General features: G+C 39.9%; 1 protein-coding gene across 9 annotated transcripts in view; it reads left to right on the top strand.

The window, feature by feature from the left end:
• The window catches only part of ZWINT (ZW10 interacting kinetochore protein), a 70,577-nt gene that overhangs the window by 16,057 nt on the left and 28,387 nt on the right, over positions 1 to 26,133 (top strand). For 2 of the 9 annotated variants that reach the window (XM_059397430.1, XM_059397436.1), the window contains exon 9: positions 12,737 to 13,001. The exons of 1 other annotated variant lie outside the window; for it this stretch is intronic. The gene's annotated coding sequence lies outside the window, so the exon portion shown is untranslated. Of the gene's footprint in view, positions 1 to 4,915; positions 5,264 to 5,296; positions 8,988 to 9,946; positions 10,151 to 12,438; positions 13,002 to 26,133 lie in introns of those variants that run through there. 6 more of the 9 variants (XR_009403925.1, XR_009403923.1, XR_009403924.1 and 3 more) reach the window with 6 other exon arrangements.

The raw sequence follows: 26,133 nt of genomic DNA, 5'->3' as shown, positions 1-26,133 counted from the left end.
CCCAATGTCCATAATCCCACCCCCTTCTCCCAAACCCCCTCCCCCCAGCAACCCTCAGTTTGTTTTGTGAGATTAAGAGTCACTTATGGTTTGTCTCCCTCCCAATCCCATCTTCTTTCATTTATTCTTCTCCTACCCACTTAAGCCCCCATGTTGCATCACCACTTCCTCATATCAGGGAGATCATATGATAGTTGTCTTTCTCTGCTTGACTTATTTCACTAAGCATGATACGCTCTAGTTCCATCCAAGTTGTCGCAAATGGCAAGATTTCATTTCTTTTGATGGCTGCATAGTATTCCATCGTGTATATATACCACATCTTCTTGATCCATTCATCTGTTGATGGACATCTAGGTTCTTCCCATAGTTTGGCTATTGTGGACATTGCTGCTATAAACATTCGGGTGCACATGCTGCTTCGGATCACCTCGTTTGTATCTTTAGGGTAAATACCCAATAGTGCAATTGCTGGGTCATAGGGCAGTTTTATTTTCAACATTTTGAGGAACCTCCATGCTGTTTTCCAGAGTGGCTGCACCAGCTTGCATTCCCACCAACAGTGTAGGAGGGTTCCCCTTTCTCTGCATCCTCGCCAGCATCTGTCATTTCCTGACTTGTTGATTTTAGCCATTCTGACTGGTGTGAGGTGATATCTCATTGTGGTTTTGATTTGTATTTCCCTGATGCCAAGTGATCACATGATTTTTTAATCTTTCTTTCTGCTATTGTGCTCTATTACATTGATTGGTTTGTGTATGTTCGAACCATTCTTGCATCCCAGGGATGAATCCCGCTTGGTCATGGTATATCATCATTATTATGTGCTTTAATCTGTTTTGAATTTTTTTAATGTATTCTTGAATTTGGTCTGCCAATATTTTGTTGACATTTTTTGCATTTATATTCACCAGGGATATTGGTCTATAATTTTACTTTCTTGTAGTGGTTCTTTTCTGGCTTAGGTTGCATGGTAGTATTGGTGTCATAGAATGAACTTGGAGGGGGCGCCTGGGTGGCTTAGTGGGTTAAAGCCTCTGCCTTTGGTGCAGGTCATGATCCCAGGGTCCTGCGGTTCCCAGGGTCCCAGGCTCCACGTTGGGCTCTCTGCTCAGCAGGGAGTCTGCTTCCTCCTCTCTCTCTCTCTCTGCCTGCCTGTCTGCCTACTTGTGATCTCTACCTGTCAAATAAATAAATAAAAATCTTTAAAAAAAAAGAAGAATGAACTTGGAGGTGTTCCCCACTCTTCATTTTTTTGGAATAGTTTGAGAACACTTGGCATTAATTCTTCTTTAAATATTTGGTAGAATTCACCAGTGAAGCCTTCTGGTTCTGGAGTTTTCTGTGTTAGATTTTTGATTACTTATTCAATTACTTTACTAGTTATTGGTCTGTTCAGATTTTTTTCCTCTCTTTATTCAGTCTTTGTATATATTGTGTTACTAGAAATTCATCCATTCTTGTAGGTTATATTTTTTGGCACATAATTATTAATATAGTCTCTTAAGATCCTATATATTTCTGTAGTATCAGTTGATTTCTAATTTTATCTATTTGAGTCTTCTTTTTTAATTAGTCTAGCAAAAGGTTTGTCCATTTTGTTTATCTTTTTGAAAAATGAGCTCTTAATTTCATTGATCCTTTCCATTGTTTTTCTGGTCTGTATTTCTTTTATTTCTGCTGTGATCATTATTACCTTCTTTCTTCTAACTTTGGACTTAGATCTTTTTCTAGTTCCTTGAGGTATAAAATCAGGCTTTTTAATTTGTGATTTTTCTAATTTTTTAATATATACATTTACCACTATAATGTATAAACTTTCTTCTCAGAACTGCTTTTCAGCATCCCATAGGATTTGATATATTTCCTTTTCCTTTGTTTCAAGATAATTTTTTTTTCCATTTTGATTTTTCCTTTGATCCAGTGGTTGTTCAGAAATGTGTTCCTTAGTTTCCTTCTATTTGTAGAATTTTCACTTTTTTTTTTTTTAAGTAGGCTCTACGCCCAAAGTAGGGCTCAAACCCACAACCCCAATGTCAAGAGTTGCACATTCCACTGACTGAGCCAGCCACACCCCCCCCCCCACCTTTTTCTGATCCTTATTTCATACCATTGTGGTCAGAAAAGACCCTTAGTATGATTTTAGTCTCCTTAAATTTGCTAACATGTTTTGTGTCCTATCATAAGATCTATCCTAGAGAAGGTTTCATGTATACTTGAGAAGAATGTGTATTCTGCTGCTGTTTGTTGGAATGATGTATATATGTCATTTAAACCATTTAGTCTAAGATGTGCTTCAATTCTAGTGTTTCTTTGTTGATTTTCTGTCTGGATCATCTATCTATTGCTGACAGTGGAGCATTGAAGTTCACTAGTACTTTTGTAGTGTTGTCTCTTTCTCCCTTCATACCTGTTAGTATTTGCTTACTGTATTTAGGTGTCGCAGGGGTAAGTGGGTATGTGTTTCCAATTGTTTTATCTTGTTGATATTTCAAACCCTCTATCATCACATCACAGCCTTCTTTGTCTCTTATTAGTGTTTTTGGCTTGAAGTTTATTTTCTCTGATATAAGTATGGCTACCCTTGCTTTTTTTTAGATTTCCATTTACATGGAATATCTTCTTCCATCTCTTCACTTTGAACCTCTGTGTTGAGAGCTGAAATGAGTCTCTCTAGGCAACATAAACTTGAGTCTTGTTTTAGTTTAGTTTTTTTTTTTTAATCCATTAAGTCACTCTATACCTTTTGATTGAATAATTCAGTCCTTATTTTGTAGTGATTATTGATATGTAAGGACTTGCAACTGCCATCTTATTGTTTGCCTTCTAGTTCTTTTTCATAGTGATTTGCTCAGTGCTCTCCCCCCCACCCTCATTTTGAAGGTTTTGTGAATCTAGTCTGAATTTTTGCAGTGGTTACCATGAGGTTTATGTAAAATATCTCCAAGATAAAACAGGTCATTTTATGCTGAAAGCAGCTTCTCTTTCTTCCTATATAAAAGCTCGGCCCTTTTATTCCTCCCCTTTATGTTTTTAATGCCACAGTTCACTGATTTTATGCTCTGAATTTGTTAACAAATTATAGTAGCTGTAGGTTTTAATACTCTTTTCCTTTAACCTTTATACCTTAGTTAAGTGACAACAGTGCTAATACAGTTACTGTTTTCTAGTTCTATAGCAGAGCAGAGTGTGTTTTTGGGTTGCTGATTAGCATCTTTCCTTACAGTTTGAAGAACTCCCTTTAGCATTTCTTGCAAGTCAGGCCTCATGATAGTAACCTTGCTTTAGCTTTTATCTGGGAAAGCCTTCAATTCTCCTTCATATCTGAAGAGTAGTTTTGCCAAACAAAGTATATTTGGCTGGCAGTCTATATCTTTCAACACTTTGAGTGTCATTCTACTCTTTCCAGGCCTGCAGAGTTTCTGCTGAGAAATCTGCTGAAAGCCTACTAGGGTTCCTTTTTGCAAGATTACTTTCCTTTCCCTGGCTGCCTGGAAGGTTCTTGATCATTGGTTTTTGACACTTTCATTATAATGTGTTCTGGAAAAGATTTTTTTGCATTGAGATAATAGGCTGTTTTAGTCGTTTTGTGGAATCATACCAATTTCTTGCCAGGTTTGGGAAGTTCCCAGCTATTATTTCTTTTGTCTGCTTCTCCCCCTTTTCTCCTTCTGGTATACCAGATACTCTTATATTTGCCTTTTTGACCTTTCTGATTGAAACTGATAGCTCTTGCTGGGTTTCTTCACTATTTTAAAATCTTAGTTTTCCCTCCTCATCAAACTGAACTATTTCTCTATTCCTATCCTCCAAGTCACTTATCCTCTCTCCCAACTGGTCGGCCTGGTTACTCATGGTTCATTCTCCATCTCATTTATCAAATTCTTCAATTCTAGAATTTGTTTGGTTCTTCCATATAATTTTAATCTCTTTGGTAAAGAACTGCTGTGTTCATTACTTTCGTTCCTGAGTTCCCTGAATGACCTTTCTGAGTTTTCTTACAGCTTGTTGAATTTCTTCATGACAGCTATTTCAAGTTATTTGTCAGAGTGTGGTATTCTGTGCCTCTGAGTTTGGTTGCTGGAGAATTAGTTTCTTTTTTTGTGATACCGTATTTCCTTGATTGTTTGTGGTATTTGAAAACATGCACATCTGCTTTAGCCTTTGAGGTAGCGTTTTATGTTTACTTTGGATCTTACTGTTCAACAGGCTGGCCATTAGAAGCCTTTCTTTTCTATTTTGGAAGGTGGCGCTGTAGCTCGTTTGTGGTTTCTCCTCTAACAGCTGGCTCTTGTGAATGCATTTGGTTGGTGGCAGAGTAGGGGGTGTTTTGGCCTTGGCAGCTGGGGTTTTGGGGTGTCACTGGGCCTGGCGTGAGAGCAAGTGTGACATATCCAGAGGCCCATGGGCAGTCCTGCTAACCTCCTGAAGCAGACAATAGGAAGCCCATTTGGTATTCTTGACTGCCTCCTTCTCTTTCCTCTCAAACCCCTCAGTCACAGGTTCCTCCTCAGAAATCCAGGTGCTGCTGGGGAGAAAGGGGTCCTTCCTGCTGCAGCCTGGACAGCTGCCTCAAACGTCATTCCCCTGACCAGTAACAGGGTGTTGGCCTTAGCCTTGCGGTCTGTGTATCTCTAGAACTTAGTTCCCAGTCACTAGGGGGTCACTTAGAGGAAATACCTTTGTTAAATGACTCTTCCACAAAATGTATTTTCTATCAGATATGTTATAATATTTAATTTTTGTTTGAAAACTTAAGTTATAAAGCTGCTTAATGTTGTGTTTTGTTTTTTCTAGCTAGGTATCCTGAATATCACATTTTTAAAATATATATGCATTTACATATATTCTAAACTGTGAAAACAGGTATTATTCTCGCTTTATAATTTAATTTTCTTTCCTGTTATTTTTTAAGGAGTCATTTATTCGAGTCATGAAGACACATGGACACTATGGGAAATCTTTCTCAGTTTATTGCAGTACTGACCACTATTTGTGGTCTGCTGTTTTTTATGAGTGTTCAGTTTATTTATGAAGAAGTTGAATGGACATCCTGGCTCATTTTAAATTTTGTATTAGGAGTGGAGTTCACATTTAGCGCTGTCAAAAAACTCAAGAGATGTTTGCTTCTTGGATGTTGTTAGTTGGACAGTGTTAAAGTTCTGCGACAAGAACAGTGCACTTATTTTATTTAGTGTCATTTGAAGCCTATCTAATATTTCCTAGGTGGTTAAGTATATGAAATGATATATAATACAAATTATAGAAAAATTAAAAATCTAATGTCTTCCTCCAGGCATTATTGTCTTCACAGAAGTATATATGCCTGGCAGAAATGTGGATGAGGAATCTTCTTCCTTGTAACAAATCCTCCAGAGAATTCAAAAAAGTTTCGTACTTTAAGTCCTCAGTCCCTTGAATTGCAATGTCTCTAACCCCTTGCGGCATTTGTATTAACATTGAACTTCACATGTTTCTTTGACCAACTGTCTCATTGATTTTATTCTTCTTATGAACTGTTACTGCTCAGACTTCATCAGCAGTGGTTGCTTGCTTCTTTAATGATGGTTTTTGCTGAACAACTGAAACCTGGGAAAACAGAGAAACCTGAACTTGCTAAATCTCTATTTATTTAACCTCTGCTATCCTAAGTATATCTGGCATGCGAACAGCCCTATGAAGGCACCCAGAGGCGCTTTGAACATTGCATTTGCCTTCATGAAGTGATCTTTCAAAAATCCACTTGAAATTCATGGACCAAGAGAATGAAGGACTGAGAGAAGCAAATGAAACTCCTGTGGTTTAATCATAACAAACAATTCAAGTATCCTTTGAGCACAGACATCACTGACAATCTATGACAGTGGGTTTTATGATGTGAATTTAAATGAAAGCTTGCTTCACTGTTCGGTGTCCCCGATTCTAACTGGTTATGAGCCCTGTGGGTCTGAATTGTTCAGTGTAGAAGTTACACAGAACGGACGTCCAGTCAACCTTGGCCCTTCCCAGACGCACGCAATATGGTAGATCACCCCCCACCCCACCCCAGCACCCTGTTGAGCCACTCCTGATTGATAGACCTTGGCATGTAAGAAAACTATTTTTGCTCTGCCTACTAAAATAGGTTGAAATCAGCATGCTCCAGAAATATGTGAGGTAGGGAGGTAATTCCCTGGAATAAACCCAGGGGATGTTTGGAAATAGTTCCTTATTCCTGGTACAAAGGAACCAGGCCTTTTTAAAAGGTACATTTTGTCAGGGAATTTTAGAGTAAAGTAGACTAAACAAAATTCCACATATAGGGTAAGTAGGGTAACATGAGACTGTGTGAAGGAGCTTTGACAGCCGGATGTGATGCCGCCGGAAGGCTGTGGTATATGTGGTGTCCCCGGGAGACGTTAGAGGCCAGTGGTTGGACAGAGGGCACTGAATGACATCCTCAGATGCTCAAAGGTTAGAGACGCAGATGTTGAAACTGTGAATTTTTATCTGCTTGTCTTCCTATTGATTTTTGTCACATTTTTTCTTAGTGAAAAAAGCGGATTTTTGTCAGTTTGCAACTTTTAAACAGATTGTCAATCCATAGGTCAATATCCAATGCTTTCAGGTAGTAACTGGTTAAATAGTATTGTTACTGTTTGTAGACTAAGTAACTGGGTCCAAATTCAGGGTCGTCACTGAACTTCAGCGAGGGTTTTTTACAGAAGCGTCAGTGCAAGGTCCCTGTTGATTAAATCATGGGCCATTGGTGATCACCCCTTACCCCTCAAGGATGGCCGCAGGTGATTCTTCCTCCTCTTTCAAGCCCTAGAGCTGAAGCCCAGGAGGTCAGCAAAGGACGACCTAAAGAAAAACAACAGCGATGGTGTTGGGGGCTAGTATGCTCCATTTCTTCCCCCATGTCATTGACACACACACACAGTGACTCACTGTAAATAAGACCCAGATATGTTATCAGGGAAGATGTAAGGGTAACCCTTTGGTTCTTATAATTTGATGTGTAGTAGAGTCACCTCGAGGTGTTTCTTAAAATGTTGATTTCAGTTGTTTTTGAAGATTCTAATTCCCAGTTCCTGGTTTAGATGTTGCAAATTTAACAAACACCTCCAGTGATTATGATCCAATGGATTTAGGGTCCATTTTATGAGGAACACTTTGCTCTTTCCCACCAAGACTTTAGCATTCATCGTATTATCAGCTCGGAGGTCATCCTGGAGACCATGAAACAGTGGACTCACCCATTTTGAACTGGGCTGGGTACCTGGATGAACTGGAAGTGATGTGGGGATGGGAGGGCTGTGTTGTGGCACAGTCTGTAGTGGGAGGTGAGAGCAGCGGAGGGGAGAGCAATGAGGGCTAAAGGCAAACGTGTGCTGTCAAGGGTTCCAGCCTACCTGTGCGGTCCGGCACACGAGCCTGGAGGGCAGACAGATCCCTTCTTGTCCTGTTCCCAAGGAAAGTAAACTCTGGAACTGAAAATGTTGATCTATGAAGAGATAAATTGCCTAAGTTGATTACAAATAGACATTTATGAATTGAGCCTCAGGCCCACAGCTGAGCACGTTTTACTGTCCTGTCACATTTGGTGAGGCCCTTGTGTCTAGACTTCACCTAAGATGGGGACAGCAGTGTGACATCAGGCCTGGCTGGGGAAGACCCTGGCACTGGCTGAAAAGGACACAGGTGGCGGGGAAGGTGCAGATAACAGCTGGAGGGGCCTGGTTCCTGGGGTCAGCTGTGAGTCAGGAACAGACTTTTATATTCGAAGAAGCCACTGAGGCTTGGAGGTGGTTCTATTAGAATCTGACACCTTAGGGATCAGCAGCCAAACTTGCCAGGAAAACCCCTTAACTTTTGGTGGTGATAATTAAACATTCGTTAGACTAGAAAAGGGGCTTCTTGGAAGATCTTCATGTCAAGTAAATAAAAGTTTGTAGGCAGCAAATGGATGCTGGTCAGGGACAGGGTAGTAGCTTGATGAAGTTGCCCACTGTTTACAGTAAAGGTGCAGGTGTATCACCATGAGCTTCACTCACCACCCTATAGTTACTGCCCTGCAGTCTCTTGCTGGTGCTGAAACCTCAAGACCTGTCTGATTGAAGACACGACTGCTAAACTGTTCGGAGCAGAAAACCTGCAAGTCCTGCATTTCCCTCTGTTTTCGGAAAGCTGAACAGTTTGAATCATTTGGCCTCCCACTTGGAAAGGAGTCCAAAGATTATAAATCCTCCTAACATGAGTTTTAAAGCGACTGTTGTGTCCTCCCTGAGCTGGCGTGGCTCTGAACACCAGGCAGGAAGTTTGCAATATGCCAGCGGTAGCCTATAAGCAGCAGACCCCTGGATGTCGTTCGGAGCTGGGGGCACTGTCCACTTCTGGCCTCATGTCTCCTGTTGGCTCGGTTGCTGTATTTCCTCGGCTGCGAGACGATCACGCGTGCTTGTGTGAACTTTGTGCCCGTTTGCTTCTGCTGTCAGCTGTGGGGCTTTCTGTCTTGTTCCCAGCCCCAAGAAGCAAAGAGAGGCTGGGGGACCGCCGTCACGAACGGTTCTCAGAAGGTGTTCTTACAGTACCTGCAGCAGCCTAAATCCGTGTGGCTCTTCTGAATTCAAGTGCTCCTGGGCTTCAGTGAGAAGTTTTTTATCAAAGCTGTGATGATTTCCTCTTACCTGTTTTCTAATTTTCAGAAGCCATATGTCACATCTCACATTGTAATATTTAGTTTGTAATTACTTCCCCAACCCCAGTCAAACACACACACACACACACACACACACACACACACACACACACACACGGGTGAGAACTGTTTAGGGTGATAAGAGTTTGGGGGAGGCCATTTTTCATCATTTCTTTTTCTGAACTTACTGATCTTGAAGACTGTTTACCTGTGAAGAACATGTTTTAATATTGTCTTCTTAAAAAAATTTAGTCTCCAACAATTGTCATCTTTTTTTAAAAGTATAATTAGTAAAAGTGAAAACGTAGATTTTCAACAGTATGGTGTTTTAATCTAATCTCTAAGTATCTCAAGATAACTGAGTTGCCATAGTAACCTATTAGATGTGCAAATGCAAGAAAACTTTAAACAAGAAATGTTTTAATCGTGTCTGTTCCTAATTGATACTCATTCATCTCTACTATTTCCATTTGATGTTCTTATAACACTTTAATGGAGTAGATATTTATCAGCAGTTAGAAGTTGCTTTATAGAGTTTAACTATTACAACTATATAGTTTTCATCTTAAAAATATGAAATATATCTGCAGTACTTTGAATAGTTGTACTTACCTGCTATCTTTGGCATTTTCAGAACAGAAAACCAATATTTGCTCCTCTCCTTCCACACACTGAGCATGGGGTCCCACCTGGCATGTACCATATTTTATGGAAAATAGTGCTAACATTGCTCATTTTGTGCTAACACTTTATCTTTATGTATCATTACTACAAAATATAGTGCCTACTCCATGGTAGGTATCCACAACTTGTTTCTTGGCTTGTTCTTTTTATAACTCTTGAACCTGAACCTTATGTCTTAGGAGCTTGGACTCAGTTCAAACCAGGCACTTTGTCAAGATATACAAATGACCTGGGGCACATGAAGCCTTCAAGGAAATCTCCAAATGCATGAAGGAGGCTCCTTCACACTACAGTGTAACACTTTGAAATAGATGTTGCAGTTTTTTGTTGTTGGTGGAAAAACTTACATAAAAAAATTACCATTTTATCTGTTTATAAACGTACAATTAAGTGGCATTAAGTACATTCATGCTGTTGTGCAACCATCACTGCCATCCAGCTTCAGAATGTTTCCATGTTCCCAGGTTGCAACTCCTTCCCCATGAACCAGTGACCAACTCCAGGCACCTCATATAAATAGAAGCATGTAAAACTTATTTCTTAGGGAATGGTTTACTCTTAACACAGTGTTTTCAATGTCAGATCTTCTTTCTTAAGGCTGAATAACCATTCTGGATGAATATACCACATTTCGTCTATCTGTTCATCTGTCAGCGGATGCTTAGGTTGCTTTACCTTTTGGCTCTTGTGAATGATGTTGCTATGAACGTGTATACAGATACCCAGAGGACTCCCTGCTTTCACTTATTTTGAAATTCCAGAAGAGAAATTGTTGGATAGTATTAGGTAAGCCTATGTTTCATTTCTGGAGAAACCACTGTATGGTTTTCTACTGTGGCTGCACCATTTTACCTCCCACCAGCTTAAAGTTTCCGTTATTCCATGTCATCACCAAAACCTGTTATTTTCTGTTTTTTGTTTGTTTGTTTGTTTGTTTTTGGTAATAGCCACCCTAGTTGGTATGAAGTGGTACCTCATTGCGGTTTTGATTTACATTTCCCTATCAATTATCAGTTACCAGTTTTGAGCATCTTTTCATACACTAGTTGATCATTTCTTTAGTGAAATGTCTATTTGGTCCTTTGTTTCTTAACCAGGTTGTTTTTGTTGTTGTTGTTGAATTATAGGAGATCTTTCTATATTCTTGGTAGTAATCCTTTATTTTATATGTAGGGATTTTCTCTCATTCTATGGGTTACCTTTTTACTCTTTTTTTTTTTTTTAAGATTTTATTTATTTATTTGACAGAGATTACAAGTAGGTAGAGAGGCAGGCAGAGAGATAGGAGGAAGCAGGCTCCCCACTGAGCAGAGAGCCTGATGTGGGGCTCAGTCCCGGGAACCCTGGATCATGACCTGAGCCGAAGGCAGAGGCTTTAACCCACTAAGCCAACCAGCTGCCCCGTACCTTTTTACTCTTGATTATGTCCTTGATACACAAATATTTTTAATTTTGTTAAATCCAGTTTATCTATTTTTTTCTTCTGTTGCCCTGCTTTTAGTGTTTTATCCAAGAAATCATTGCCAAATCCAATGTAGTGGAGCTTTTCTCCTATGTATCCTTCTAAAAGCTTCATAGTTTTGGTTCTTTAGGTAAAGCCTTTGATTCATTTGAGTCATCTTGTATGTGGTACATGCTAAGAGTATAACTTCATTCTTTTTCACATGAGGGAATCCAGTTAGCTAAAACCAATTGTTGAAAAGAGTCCTTTTCCTTTGAGTGGTCATGGCACCATTGTCAAATATTTTACCATACATGTGAGGGGTTTTTTTGTTGTTGGTTGTTTGTTTTTGTAACAGTGCTAAATTTGTTTACTAGTTCCAGCAGATATTTTCTGTGTGGAATCTTTAGGGTTTTCTTTATATAAGGATATGTCATTTGTGAACGAAGTTAGTTTTACTTCTTCCTCTTTTATTTGGATACCTTTTATTTCTTTTTCTTGTCTAATTGCTCTGGCTAGGACTTACATTATTATGTTCAGTAAGAGTGGAATGAGTGGGGATTCTTGCCTTATTCCTAATCTTAGAGGAAAAGCTTTCAGGTTTTTACCTTTGAATGTGATGGTTGCATGTGTTTTTCATATATGGCCTTTCTTATGTTAGAAGGTTCTCTTCCTAGTTTGTTGAGTGCTTTTATCATGAAGGATTGTTTTATTCTGGCAAAGGTTTTTGTTTTTCTTTTTCATCAATTGAAGTAATCATGGGTTTTTTGCTTTCATTCTGTTAATGTGATGTATGTCATTGTTTGAATTTCATATGCTAAACTATTTTGGCGTTGCAGGACTAAATCCTACTTGGTTTTGAGACTAGTTCTCTTAATATACTCTGGAATTTTGGTTTGATGGTATTTTGTTGAATATTCTTATATCAGTGTTCATGAGAAGTATTTGGTCTGTAGTTTTGTTGCTGTTTTTTCATTATCTAGCTTTGATAGCAGGGTAATGCTAGCTGTATAGAAGGAGTTAGTCAGTTCAGACTGCTATAATAAAAATACCATAAACTGGTGTCTTGTAAACAACAGAAATTTATTTCATAAAGTTCCTGAGGCTGGAAAATCCAAGATCAAGGTGCCAGAAGATTCAGTGCCTAGCAGGAGCCCTCTTTCTGGTTTATAACCAGCACCTTCTCAGTATGTCCTCACGTAATGGAAGGATGAGGAAGCTCTGTGGTCCACTTTTATAAAGGAACTAATCCCATTCACAGGGTCTCCACCATCATGATCTAATTACCTTTCAAGGACCCCAGCTTTTGATACCATCACATTGGATGTTAGTATTTCTGCATGTGACTTTTGGGGGGATACAAACAGTCTATTGGAAGAAGTTGAAAAAGATTGACTTAATCCTATTTTAAATGTTTGGTAGAATTCATTGAAGACACCATTTGGTCCTGGGTGGTTCTATGTTAGAGGCTTTGAATACTGATTGAATCAAACTTAATTATAGATTTATTCAGATTTATTTCTTCATGATTCAGTCTTGGTTGTCTGTGTGTTAATGTTTAAGTAAGGAATTAGGACCTGTAACTTCTTTTTCTTTTTTTTTTTTAAAGATTTTTTATTTATTTATTTGACAGAGATCACAAGTAGGCAGAGAGGCAGGCAGAGAGAGAGGAGGAAGCAGGCCCCCCGCTGAGCAGAGAGCCCAGATGTGGGACTCGATCCCAGGACCCTGAGATCATGACCCGAGCCGAAGGCAGTGGCTTAACCCACTGAGCCACCCAGGCGCCCCAGGACCTGGAACTTCTTGGTCTACCATCTTGCTGGCATCACTGTCTGTTGAATTCTTTTTACATTGTGTTACTGTCCTATAAATTGTTAGTGGTATTACAAAATGGTTTATGTAATAAGAGCTTTTCTTTTCTTGTTTTCCAGCAAGTGTTCTCTCTCACTTTTGCACTGATACATGTGTACGATTGCATCACTAAAATCAGTGCTTAGTGGCTATCACTGACCTTGCCATGCATGATTAAAGCACATGAAAGCACATGTCTTAGTCCAGAGAGTGATGACCCTGCTTTTGGAGAAGCATGGATTCATGTTCCAAATCTGGTAATAAACAGCACTTGTATTTTTGTGATTCCGTTGTCTTATATGTAAAATGAGAATGTTAAAATAAATGCTGTTTAAGGTTCTTTTATATCTACTTCTCTGTTTCTGTAATGTAGATAGTAATTTAAATTTTGAAACAATGTAAGTGAGTGCAAGAATATTTTTATGTGTACCTACTCAGGATGCCTATCTGAAACGCTTTGGATTAGGTAAACAGGTAGCCCTTACAAAAATAGTGAAGAGGGCACTGAGATAAATTATTGGGACCTAAAAAGATAGAATCAGACCCTAAAATCAACATGTGCCTGCACCAGCCTTTCAGAGAATGTTGTAGGTTGTCTGTGAGCCTTACCCTGGGGGTAAAATAGAACACATTGCTGGATATTTTCTGGGAGGAAAGATCTTTGTGAGAATAACAGTGTATGATACACCCCCATTACCCTTTGATTTTGTCCTAAGAGAATATGGTTCAAGTTTTTTAATAAAGGGGGTTATAAGAATATGATGGAAAAAGCCCACCCTTGCTGAAATATAAAAAAAGTATTGAAGAAAAAGAAAATAGTAACAACTTCAGTTTCAATAGAAAATGAAACTGGGGGAGCCCTGGATGGTTCAGTTGGTTAAGTGTCTGCCTTCTGCTGAGGTCATGATCTCAAGGTCCTGTCATGCATTGGGCTCTTTGCTTAGCATGGGGTCTGCTTCTCCCTCTCTCTCTGTCCCTTCTGCTCATGATCTCTCTTTCTCTCTAGCTTGCTCTCTCTCAAATAAATAATGAAAATCTTTAAAAAAAGGAAAAGGAAACTTTGGTTCATAAAGATGGAAGAAACCATATGGTATTTGGATGCAAGATCCACCCAGAAAACTTGCACAAACTGGCCATTCAAATATGAGAGAAAATAAGATTGCTTTAATATTGCTTATTGCCTAAAAAATTATTATTGGCTATTTTAGGACTTGAGACCTGTTTAACACTACCATGAAGAAAATCTGTGTACACAGAATGAGATTTTTCTTTATTTTCAGAAATCATAGCATGGAAAATACAACAAAATATACTTGAGGAGGCTTCTAAAAGCAAACAAAATTCTATAAACAGTTTACTTTATATGGTAAAATGTAATGTTTGTGAATAATAGCTACAAATATTTCTTTTGGGTAGTATGCTTTTCTGATTGCTTATAAATTATACATAACTGAAGATGGTTACACTTTATAAATATCTAATGTGCATTGCTATTTATATGATTTTCTTTATGCTATTAATAAAATGTGCAGTGTCACTATCCATTATTTTCAGTTCACATTTTCACACTTACGATACTGTTAATTTATGTTATTTTTTTCTGCTCATGACTGTCAATAATGATAGAGAAAAGAGACCTGAAAAATAATGAAAATGATGAAGAGTCCATCAAAGTGTGAATAAAATGGTTCAGAAATAGGTGAAAGTTAATGAATTTTGCAAAGGTTTTCATAAAAATTAAGTTCACTAATGTGAGTTAAAAAACTAGTAAATTTGGTCAAGATACTTGTTCCTAGCATCTATATAAGTGGGATCCAGGCAAAATACAAAAGAGCCAAGTATGGAGGAATATGGTGGTGGTCGTGGTGTTCTGGCTCTCTCCTTCAGTCAGGCATGACTCCCTCAAGCCCTTGTGAGATATCACTGATGAAGACACTTCAAAGAGAGGATTCTGGGAAGAAGGCAGAAGAGGAAGTGCAAGGACATAGTCTCCCAACTCATGCAACCAGTCATGCTGCTAGAATCTGTCTAATGTAACTCTTTTGGAACTTTGGAGACCTTACAGCTTTAGGGCAATGGCTTTGATGGTAACTTGTGATTAATTGCAGTCAGTTTCATCTCTGAGTCCCAACCCCAGGGCAGACAGCCAGGCACACACTCCTGGAGCCCATTGCATACAGCTTGTAGGCCCGGGTGAGCAATAAGGACCCGTCCTCCCAATACGGGTCATCTGTGTTCTGATCACCGATTGCTGACTTAAGCTATATCCTGGGATGTCTGAAATATGACCAACTCTCCCTGTTGGAGGCTTATTCACAAGTGATGAAGTTTGGGGCCCTGGGCAACATGGTTGAAGCCAATACTATGCATTGGCCTAATATTACTACTTGAACTTCTGTTGAGAGTAGCCTTAATTATATTCTATACAGGACAAATTAAACATAGCTTCAGTCTGTTGGTCAGATTTATCAGAATGGCGGATGGAGTGATGCACTTATGTAGATATTCAAGTTCAACCAAGAAAATGTCGGGTCAGATATTGGGAAGGCAAACTGCCATAGACCCTGAGCATTCCTGCACATAATTGCTGGTCATGCCAAGAATACAAAGACCCAACCGCTCTTTCTTGGGGCTATGTCTCAATGTTATATATGCAGTAGGAAACCCTGAGAAATGAGTTAGTAGCCCCCCTCCAGGAGAGAGAGCAGACTTGCTTACTGCCTTCTAGAAAAGAGGTGGGTTCCCCATGGTTGGTGCTCCTCAGATGTGGCACAAGCCCACTGCATGTGTAGCATAGAGACGATGCCTCCCTACTGGCCCCTTGGGACTCAGCAGGGCCTGGGAAACCAACAGAAGCATGATGCTTTTGCTATGCAGTGTGATATGAACACTAAAGTTCTTCATCTCTGAGGGAAAAAAAAATCCAATAGAAGCCTAAAAAGAAAAATAAATATGTACTAAAGGAGTGTATAAAATAAGGTAGAAATAGTCTGGATAATTGCTAATAAAAGCTTATATAGATTAAATTTACTTGATAAAATGCAGAAGTTCTGAGAAGGAATTTTAAAATGATCTGTGACATATACAAGAGACACTTAGATTACATAAAAAGACAAATGATGAAAGTCATGGAGTGGTCCAACATCCGATCAAATAATTAGAAAGACTTCTGCTAGTAAGTATTTAATATACACCAAATATCTTATATTATTTAATATTTTTATGCTACCATAAAGCTTGAAACAATTGCTCTTATTAGAATGCCGCCAGATGATAGCTATGTTGAACTTATTTAAAGTTTATAACAAACTTGGAAAACAGCTATTTTTAAGAAGCAGAGACTGAAGTTATGAGTCTTCAGTTTCTCAAGAACTTATTTAGAACATATGACCTAACTAGGACTCAGTCCAGGTGTTTGCTTCCTCTTTCTCTCTCCTTCCCTTTTCCTCCTCCCTCCCCTCCCTCCTTTACTTCCATTCTTCCTATCTTATTCCTAACTCCAAAACTGTTAAACTTTCTGTCACTAAGTCTCTTATTCATGCACTAGTTATGAGGACCTTATAAATAGGAGACCATTTGGAACTATTGATGATATGGCAAATGGAAAAGGCTGTGTTATACTGTTCACTCTGGAGACATGACCAAATTATTCCAACCCATTTTGCATTCTACTTGTCACTTTAAAAAAAAAAATAATGAATTCATCTAATGTAATGAGTGCAAATCATTTGCTGTGGTCTTGGAAAGTATGTGTGTGGGGGAGCAAGGGGAGGTGCAGGCAGGTGTCCAGGGAGGCTAAAAGGCATAAGGAGTGTGCTGGTATCTTTCCTTGTGGAGGAGAGACTTCTTTGTTTTTTGGGTCTCCTAGAGTTTGAGGTGAACCCTTTCCCTTTCCCACCCTAGATCAGTGATTCTACTGACAGTCTGGTTTCCACTATGTAATTCCCTTTGCATATCTTAGGTGGGAAATAAGACAAAGTTACTTATCGTACTTGCAAGATATTGAATACATTGTATTCATTCAGTAAGTCATCATGAATGAATGGAAGTATTGGGAGTTACTTCTAGAAATGTGGCAGAAGTACAATAGCATCTTTCCTCTCTGCATTGCTCATTGCTCATTGCTCTGACATTCCAGAGTTGTTCCTCTCCATAGTGATGCTTCAGCACTTTCCAGGCTCAAATTTGGTTGCACTTTTTGTCAGTTTATATCCCATTCTACTCAGGCTATCACTCACACTGCAAAAACCATTGCCTGTAGCACAACTTTTATTACTATGGCAGGAAAACAGATTGGTATGTCCTCAAACTCTGTATAAATTATAGAACGTGCGGTTAGATGATTTAGTCATACAATATGACTTTTTAACTCTTAAAATACCAATATAAAAAAATACATATATAAAAGGACAGTGAAGCCAGTCATCATTGGCATTGTCTGAAGACCAGCAGCATCCCCAAGGTGGTTCTTACAAAGAATATTCTGGGTCTCAATCCCAGATTTACTGAATCAATTTTTTTTTAAAGATTTTATTTATTTATTTATTTGTCAGAGATAGAGAGAGAAAGAGCGAGTAAGTGCACAAGTAGACAGATTGGCAGGCAGAGGCACAGAGAAGCAGGCTCCCTGCCAAGCAAGGAGCCCGATGTGGGACTCAATCCCAGGACCCTGGGATCATGACCTAAGCTGAAGGCAGTGGCTTAACCGACTGAGCCACCCAGGCATCCCTTGAATCAAATCTTTTGAGTGAAGGCCCTGAATCTGTGTTTTAATAAGTACAGCAGGTAATGTTCACACAAAATAAATGTGTAAACCAGTAGTTCAGTTTTTGTTTCTGTTTGTTTTTTTTTTTTTTCCCCTGTAGCAAAATAAGAGGTAAGACTTTTCTGGACTCTTTAAAAAGAGTAAAGAAACGATTCCCAAGTAGTTTAGTATTGAGTTACTGGTATGGACAAGGAATTAATATCATAATAGAGCAGAGTGACAGGAGTTGTGAGGGTCCAGTAATCTATGTGTGTCACTCGGATGTGACATCCTATAAGTGTCATGGTTCTAACATGCTCCTTTGTACAGCTTAATGTACTTTGTAATCAGTATGAGTCTTACAACCAGTGCAACTAGAAATATTACATCTTGACTAATTAATAGCTGTCCTCTTTCTTGATTGCCTTAGATTAAAAAAAAAGTACTGCATTTTTGCATGTGTGTGCCATGTCATTCACTCCTTTGTTTTTACATTCCTGTCTTTTGTCCATGGAACACAGCAAAACCAAGTTGTCCAGGTCTTTGCTCTGTCATTAACTTCCTGTCCTACCTTACCCAGGTCCCTGAAGTTCTGTGAGCGTCAGACTCTTCATTCATAAACCCGGTGGTCAGAATTGCACTCTTCCTCATCCGTATGCTAGGGAAATCAGTTGTCTCTCCAACCCTATAATTTTATGGATTCGATGAAATATTATTTGAAATTAGACCAATTCATGGTGATGGATGCAGATATTTAGGGTTGCGGGACTTAGTGGGACAAGAATCTCATGAAGGAATGATTTTGCACGATAAGGAGCTTTTTGGCCTGGACAGAAAGAATAAAAGAAGGAGATAATATAATGACACTGGCAAAAATAATGAGGATCTATTCCCTTTATCAACATTGGAGATACCTTTGGGATCATGTTTTCAGGAGAGGGTGGGCCACAGAGGAAGTGATTCCTGGGCAGCCTGTGGGTTTCTCAAGAGAGTGCAGAGATCACCGTCATGGTGACTGAAGATTTCGGGGACTGAGAATAAAGGGTGGCTCAGCTGGCAGGCATTGCAGATTTCAGAGTGGCCCAAGTCTCCACAAAACTGGGACCTTTCACAGAGGACGGGTGTACTCATGACTCCCATGTACCTGCTTGGACGTAGGAATAAAGCCACAGTGCTGTGTTCTTCATTGTGTTTCCTAATGTGCTTTGCAGTAAAACATGCTCGTCTCATACGGCAAATGTTCCCTGAAGTATTAGAGGTAAAACCAGGTACCCTCAGAGTATTTCATTGCATTCGTGTCTTTGCTTCAATCCCTGAAAGAGATTTGTGATAAAGGTCTGAACACAGGTGGTTTGTTCAAGTGGTTCTAGGAAGTTTCGGCTTTGAATGTGAAATGCATAGTGATGGAAAGGAAGGAAGTCAATACCCAGTGTTTAAGGAGCACATTACTGTTGTAGGTGATCGGGTCACCACCGCTGTGATCCCTGGGTGATGGTTGAGGACCTGTTTAGTGCTGTCCTAGGCAGCAGGAGAGCCAGGGTAGATGGGCATTTTTCAGTTGCCCTGTGGTAGGTTGTTTAGAGGATGAACTTCCTGGTGCTTCCCCTCTGCCCTATACATGGACAGAGTATGTGCTTCCAGCTGGAGGCAGCTGATAGAGTCCAACATGAGACAAATCAGTGCGAGGATACGAATGAAAACATGATTTCTTCTATGGCCTCTGCTCGTGCTCCTCAATGCATCTGTGCCTTACATTCTCTTCCTCGCATCTCATCTTTGCTTTAACATCATTGCCCATCAAGATTTGACATATACACTTAAACATTTTTTCTGTTTGAAATAGTAATTTTAAAATTCCGTAGACTTTTAAGAAACAACACAGATCCCATATTTCACTCATTTTTCCCAATTGCAGTTAGCTTAGATTATATTGTTAATAATCACTTTTCCCTTCATACCAGATTCCAGATTTACCTCAACCAGCATCAACACATCTGATCATCTTGGTTGCTTGCTCAGCAAAGTAATCAAGATATGCCTCCTTAGGGGCGTCTGGGTGGCTCAGTGGGTTGGGCTGCTGCCTTCAGCTCAGGTCATGATCGCAGGGTCCTGGGATCGAGTCCCACATTGGGTTCTCTGCTCAGCAGGGAGCCTGCTTCCCTCTCTCTCTCTCTGCCTGCCTCTCCGTCTACTTGTGATTTCTCTCTGTCAAATAAATAAATAAAATCTTTAAAAAAAAATAAAAAGATATGCCTCCTTAAAGTATACGAACATCTGGGGTCTTTGCTCCTCCAGACCATGATTTCTGCAGTTGCCCACTGAAGGTCATCACCAAGGTTGGATGTCCCAATGAGTGCCCCCCTCAGTCTCCTGAGCTCAAGACAGACACATCTTCGCCCTTGGTTGCCACAGTCCTGTCTCGTGACCTGAAGGTTTCATTGCTTCCTGTAGTATAGTGTTGTATCTCCTGGCCCCCTATGGTTCTACTGGCAAGAGAAGCTCAGATAACTCAGTGGTTGTCACAGCTTTGTGTTTATCAGAACTCAAGTCTCTTCTGGGAGGAATGTCCCCCACCTAACCTTCCTCTAAGACAGACCCTGACTTCATAGACTCTAATGTTAGAGGGACAGGAAGTATGGATTATGTGCTGGGTCACTGAGAATGATCATGAGATGAGCCACTCTTAACCACCTCCCTTTGGTTTTTTGACCCATGTATTTCTGTTCCAGATGCACAGGACTCCAACCTCACAGGTGTCTTTTCTAAGCCAGCCATCTCATCTTAGCTGTACCTTAGTGAAGCTCTTCCAAACTTCCAATATTCCACTGGGAAAGAAGTTTCCAGGTGATAAAGTACATGCTAGAACCAGGCCATCCTATTTTCATGAGCTGTCTGGGCTTCTCAGAAGCAGCCATTTAGATGTCCCCTGCCATATGTCGCCATCTCAGTCTTCTTTCGCACGGGTGACTTACTACAGCTAGTTCAGCCTTTTGTCTCACTCTGGCGATAAAGTCGTCATCTTCATGTGTAACATGTTCTACTTTTTGGTTGTAAGTAGAGGTGAAGTTCTTTCAAGGCTGCCACAGAGGCCTTCTGTACTACACAGCATGCACTGAGTTAGAAGGCCAGCCTCAGGCTGTATTTTTGTTTCGCTTATTTTGCTGTTGTTGGTTTAAGAGCTCTAGTTTACAGTTACTTTTGGCTTAAAATATGATAGGCCTGAGGATACTGTGAGGGCAAACGTGGCTCCTTATCTCAGCCCTCATCCCAGTTCATTAGAGCTGAGTATTAGAACTTCATTGCTCCAGTAAATCATAGGTTAACGCCATACAGCTTTCCATCAGCAGTGGCAACCTTGTTAGCATTTTCTGAGAGATCTCATAACTCCATCCTAAAAATCTGATTTCTAATGCCATGTGTACTACCAGTGGTCTTTGGGTCTCACCAAAAAAGACCCTGACACAAATTTGAGTGCAAGTTGTTTATTTTGGCAATGATCCAGGCAGCACTGTGCTGGTGAGTCATTTGGGTAAGGAAAGGAATGAGTCAAGTACAGGTAAGCTAGTGACTGCTTCTTCCAGGGGTGACTGATTCACACACCTTCTCGGGACTGCAGTGAGCTGGTATATCTGTAGAATGAGGAACAGGCTCATCCTCGGCTGAGAACTGTGCTCCTTAATCATCGTCTTAGCAGTTTGCGTATGTGCCCAGAAAACTTCCTTGCCAAGGAGAGTTCTCATTCATCACAGAAGGAACTGCAGTTTCTTGCAGTAAGAAATCATGGATATGTATAGAAAAGTTATGAGTACAGGGGCGCCTGGGTGGTGCAGTTGGTTAAGTGTCTGATCTTGGTTCCGGTTTGTGTTGTGATCTCAGGGTTGTGAGATCGAGCCCTGTGCTGGGGCTCTGCCCTCAGCAGGGAGTTTGCTTGTGTTTCTCTCTCCCTCTCCCCTTCCTGCTTATGCTCTCTCAAGTACATTAATAAATATATCTAAAAAAAGAAAAGTTAAGAATACATAAGGAGATAAGGCCCTTAGTATCTATTATTATACTCTTCAAACAAATTCATATAAACTTCCCTGAAAAGTTACTTATTTTAAATACAGCAAAGAGAAGGAAGTTACATGCTTTATTTTACTCCTTATGCACTCAGGTGTATTATCCATCACTATACTTATGAGGTGAGCTAAAATTTCTAGCATCACAAGAGAAAGTAATAATCCTATTATCACTGAGAACACGTTACTAAATAGAGATTTTCACCAAAACTTGTCTGTGCCCATTCACCAGACAGTCCCAGGTGGGAGCCAGGTTGGACCATTTTCATGATGTGATATTAAATTATGCAACTAATTATCAGTCTTCTTGTTTGATGACCCCAAACACCATATATAACTAAGAAAAATAATTTCTGTTCAGTTTTATAAATGGGAAATCTGCACTTAGGACATTTAGTCTCAGCTAGTGACTAATCATACAAGGAAGACTCAGAGTTCCTTGCAATTACCCACTGAAGTCACAGATTTACCCAGAGTTAAATGACCTCAGAAACTGTCAAATATGTGTGTACTACAAGCTCTCAGTGAGTATTAAAGTATTGCTGTACATGGTTTCTAATTCTGAAAGCAAAACATCACTATTATCATTAGTCACAACCACCTCCACCGCCAGCTCCACTGCTGCCATCACCATCACCACCTGCACCATCACCAGCACGAAAACCACCACCACCACCTCCACTGCCATCACCACCACCATTGCCACCACCACCATCACTACCATCATCATCACTGCCACCACCTTCACCGCCACCACCATCACCAACCATCACCACCACTGTTGCCACTGCCACCACCACCACCGTCACCTGCACCTCCCCACCACCACCACCCCTACCCCATCCCCCCCACCCCCCCCCCCCCCCCCCCCCCCCCCCCCCCCCACACACACACAATCACCACCACCACTATCACCACCAGCACTGTTTTGGAAGAGTGTGCAAATGGTGGTGAGAATGGTGAAAACACTGCATCTTAGTACTCAGGATTTGGGTTCTTCCTATCTGGGTTTCTTGTGTCTGTTTCTCACCTTTTCAAATGTGGCTGCATTTCTATTGACTCCAGCTCTGCTGGAAAAAAATATGCATGTTTATAGTTTGGACCAGTGATTCATTTCACTGAGTTCCTTTTTTGATTTGCTGAAATACATTTAAGTAACAAAAATAAGGGTATTCTTTCTCATAGCACATTCAGTACTTACTTGGTGTGGTGCTGTTTCTCATCATGTGGGATACAGTGATGAAACCAAAGTTCCTGACTTTATGACTTATAATTCAATGGAGGAGACCGAGCAAACAATCGGGAAATAGGGATTATAACATCCTATCATACTCTAAAGAAAAAACATGAAACGGAAGTTAAAGGGACATAATGAAAACTTCTATGTTAGATAGGTAGCCTGCCCTGATAGGGTGACATATGAGCAGGGACAGGAACAAAATGTGGCAGAAATTTAAATCAGTGAATGAGGGAAGCAGGGTCCTGGTAGGAGGAAGTAGTCAAGCAGAGGCCCTAAGACAGGACAGTGTGCCCTGTCTCTGTGGGAGAGTTTGACACCTGCAATGGTTAGAGCAGAGAGGAGGGACAGAAGTAAAGAACATGTGACAAGACGTTCATGGCCAGACAGTAGGGGCCTTTTAGCCCATGGTGAAGAGTTACGTGTGTTTTGAGTGAGTTAAGAAGCTGATAAGAATTTCGAGCAAGGGAATGTTATGGTCTGTCTCCTATCTTAAAAGAGCACATGGCTATGATACGAAGAGTCAAATACAGATAAAATGTAGGAAGGCAAAAGGTGACAGTGTTTGGGTTGTGTAGTACCATTGGAGGTGGTGATAAATTGTCAGATTATGGATGGATTTTTTGAGATTATGGCTGGCGGGATACATTTTGGGATGGGTTCCTGATATGTACATGATCATATTAATGTTGTCTGGTCAACTGAGGGCCTGCTGTGGCCCTGCTTTATCTGGTAGAATTTATCTAGCCAGTGTCTTGATATTACTTTAATACTTCGAATGACACCACACGCATATCCAAAGGGATAACTATGAGATAAAGATGAGATGAGATAAAAGAGCTGTTTGAAACCACATAGAGACTTACTTAAAACCGAGAACTCTGGCTGGAGAGGAGAGGATGGAGTCACTCTGGCCCAGGACAATGTCAGTCGGCCTGCCACGCCTGCCTTCCAGTGTTTGCTAGTGATTCCTGTGTCGGGCTTGCTGGCCATGGAATTTAATGGTCTGTGATCAAGTGTATCTGTGTTACCTTAATGTTCAAGACTTGATAGGGAGAGGGGTGCAGCCACCCAGGCATGGAGGTGGGGCTCTTTTGGGGAGGAGCCTGCCACTTCCAGATGGAGGTTAGCTTCCCCATCTGTATTCCCAGTGTGGACACAGCTGCTCTCACTGACACATCACATGCCTCAGGAAATCTCTCCTTGATACTGAGCTTTCCAATGTTCAGGATCAGAGAATCCTGGAATTGAAGTGTTGGGGGCTGTCTTAGAGATGATTTTATCCGATAGAGATGAAAGCTAAGGTGTAAATGTCAAAGATAATTTGCTGTCACCACACAGTGGATAGAGACAAAGCTGGAACCAGCTTACACCTTCAGTGGCTTTTCCTTTAAACGTCTGTCTGATTATGTGAAGATTTAATCCTGCAGGAGTTTTAACTGGAGCGCCTTTTGGACTGAATTCCATTTTTAACACCAGGACATGTAATTATTCACATGAGTTTGTTATTCTTAGCTTTGACAAAAAAGCATTCCATTCATCTATTTTGGACGCTTATCTGAAAATTAGTCCCAGATGTTTCCCTTTGTCTCATTTTATTATAAAATAGTTTAAGTTGTGATAGAGTCCAGACCAAGATGACAACATAGGAGGCTCCTGAGCTTTTATCCTCCCACACATGCAACAAATATATAGCTCCACACAGAGCATTTCCCTCTGAGAGAAATCTTGAAATGACAAGACATTAACCATAGGGTTACTCTATACTCAAAATGGATAGATTATCAAGTCAAAACCAATAAGGACAAAATGAGACTTAATTAGATCAGTTGTACCTAACTGGCCACAGACACATAGAGAACTTTCCATTCAACAGCAACAGAACACACATTCTTCTCAAGCACATGTGGAACATTCTTCAGGGTAGATCACATATTAGGCCAAAAAACAAGTCCTAAAAATGTTTTAAAAAATTGAAATTATGTTACTTATCTTTTCTAACCACAATGGTTTGAAACTGAAAATCAATTACAAGAGAAAAACTGGAAAATCCACACACATATAGAGATTAATTAACATGCTAGTGAACAACTAGTAGTGGGTCAAAGATGAAATCAAAAGGGAAATCAAAAAATACATTGAGATAGAGGAAAATGGAAACACAAAATATCAAAACATATGGGATGTAGCAAGAGCAGTTCCCAGAAGTTTATAGTGATGAACGATTACAATTAGAAAAGATATCCCAAATAAACGTAAATTTAGATTTCAAGAAACTAGAAAAAGAAGGACAAATTAAAGAAGGAAATAACTCAGGTGATGGGAATCAATATGAAATAGAGACTAGGAAGTTATAGAATAGATCAGTGCAACTAAGAAACAAAATTGACCAAAAAAAAAAAAAAAAAAAAAGGAATACTCAGATCTGAAATGAAAGAAGACATTGTAATTGATACCTAGAAATACTAAGGTTCAGAAAAGAGTGCTATGGGCAATTTTGCCAACAAATCAGATTACTTAAAAGGAATGGATAAGTACTGAGAAACCTACAACATTATCAAGACTGAATCAAGAGGAAATAGAAAACTTGAATGGATCACTAATGAAGGAGATTGAAGTATAATCATAAATTGGGGATAAAAGGAGCACCTGGGTGGCTCAGTGGGTTAAGCATCTGCCTTCAGCTCAGGTCATGATCTCAAGGTCCTGGGATCGAGCCCCACATCGGGCTCTCTGCTCAGCAGGGACCCTGCTTCCCCCTCTATCTCTGCCTGCCTCTGCCTACTTGTGATCTCTGTCTGTCAAATAAATAAATAAAATCTTTAAAAAAATAAAAAGAAAAAAAATAAATTGGGGATAGAAGGAATGGACCTTAACATAAAGGCAGGTTTCCTCCAGTTTGCAAAAGTAGAGCATTGCCGGGAGACCTTTCTTAAGTTAAAGTGATCATAAAGCAAAGAAGCAATTGTTACTTCATAAAAGCAGAAACCCTCTTTGGATATCTTTTGGTTAGCAAAAACAGATACTAATGTAGGTCTTTTGCAAAAGCAAAATGGCATAAAGGGAACTTTTGAATAGCAGGGGAAATCTGTAGGCCATATATGACAAATCCACAAATAAATCCTACACAAGTGAAAAGCAGAAAGCTTTCTTTTTTTTTTTTCTTTTTTTTTTTTTTTTTTTACAGTTTTGTCAGGTGTTTTATTTTTTTTTTAAGATTTTAATATATTTTTTTTATTTTTTATAAACATATATTTTTATCCCCAGGGGTACAGGTCTGTGAATCACCAGGTTTACACACTTCACAGCACTCACCAAAACACATACCCTCCCCAATGTCCATAATACCACCCCCTTCTCCCAAACCCCCTCCCCCCAGCAACCCTCAGTTTGTTTTGTGAGATTAAGAGTCACTTATGGTTTGTCTCCCTCCCAATC

This window comes from Mustela nigripes, chromosome 4 (assembly GCF_022355385.1).
Source record: "Mustela nigripes isolate SB6536 chromosome 4, MUSNIG.SB6536, whole genome shotgun sequence".
Taxonomy (NCBI): Eukaryota; Metazoa; Chordata; class Mammalia; order Carnivora; family Mustelidae; genus Mustela; species Mustela nigripes.
Note: the sequence above shows the minus strand (reverse complement) of the source record. Positions and strands in the feature narration are given on the sequence as shown.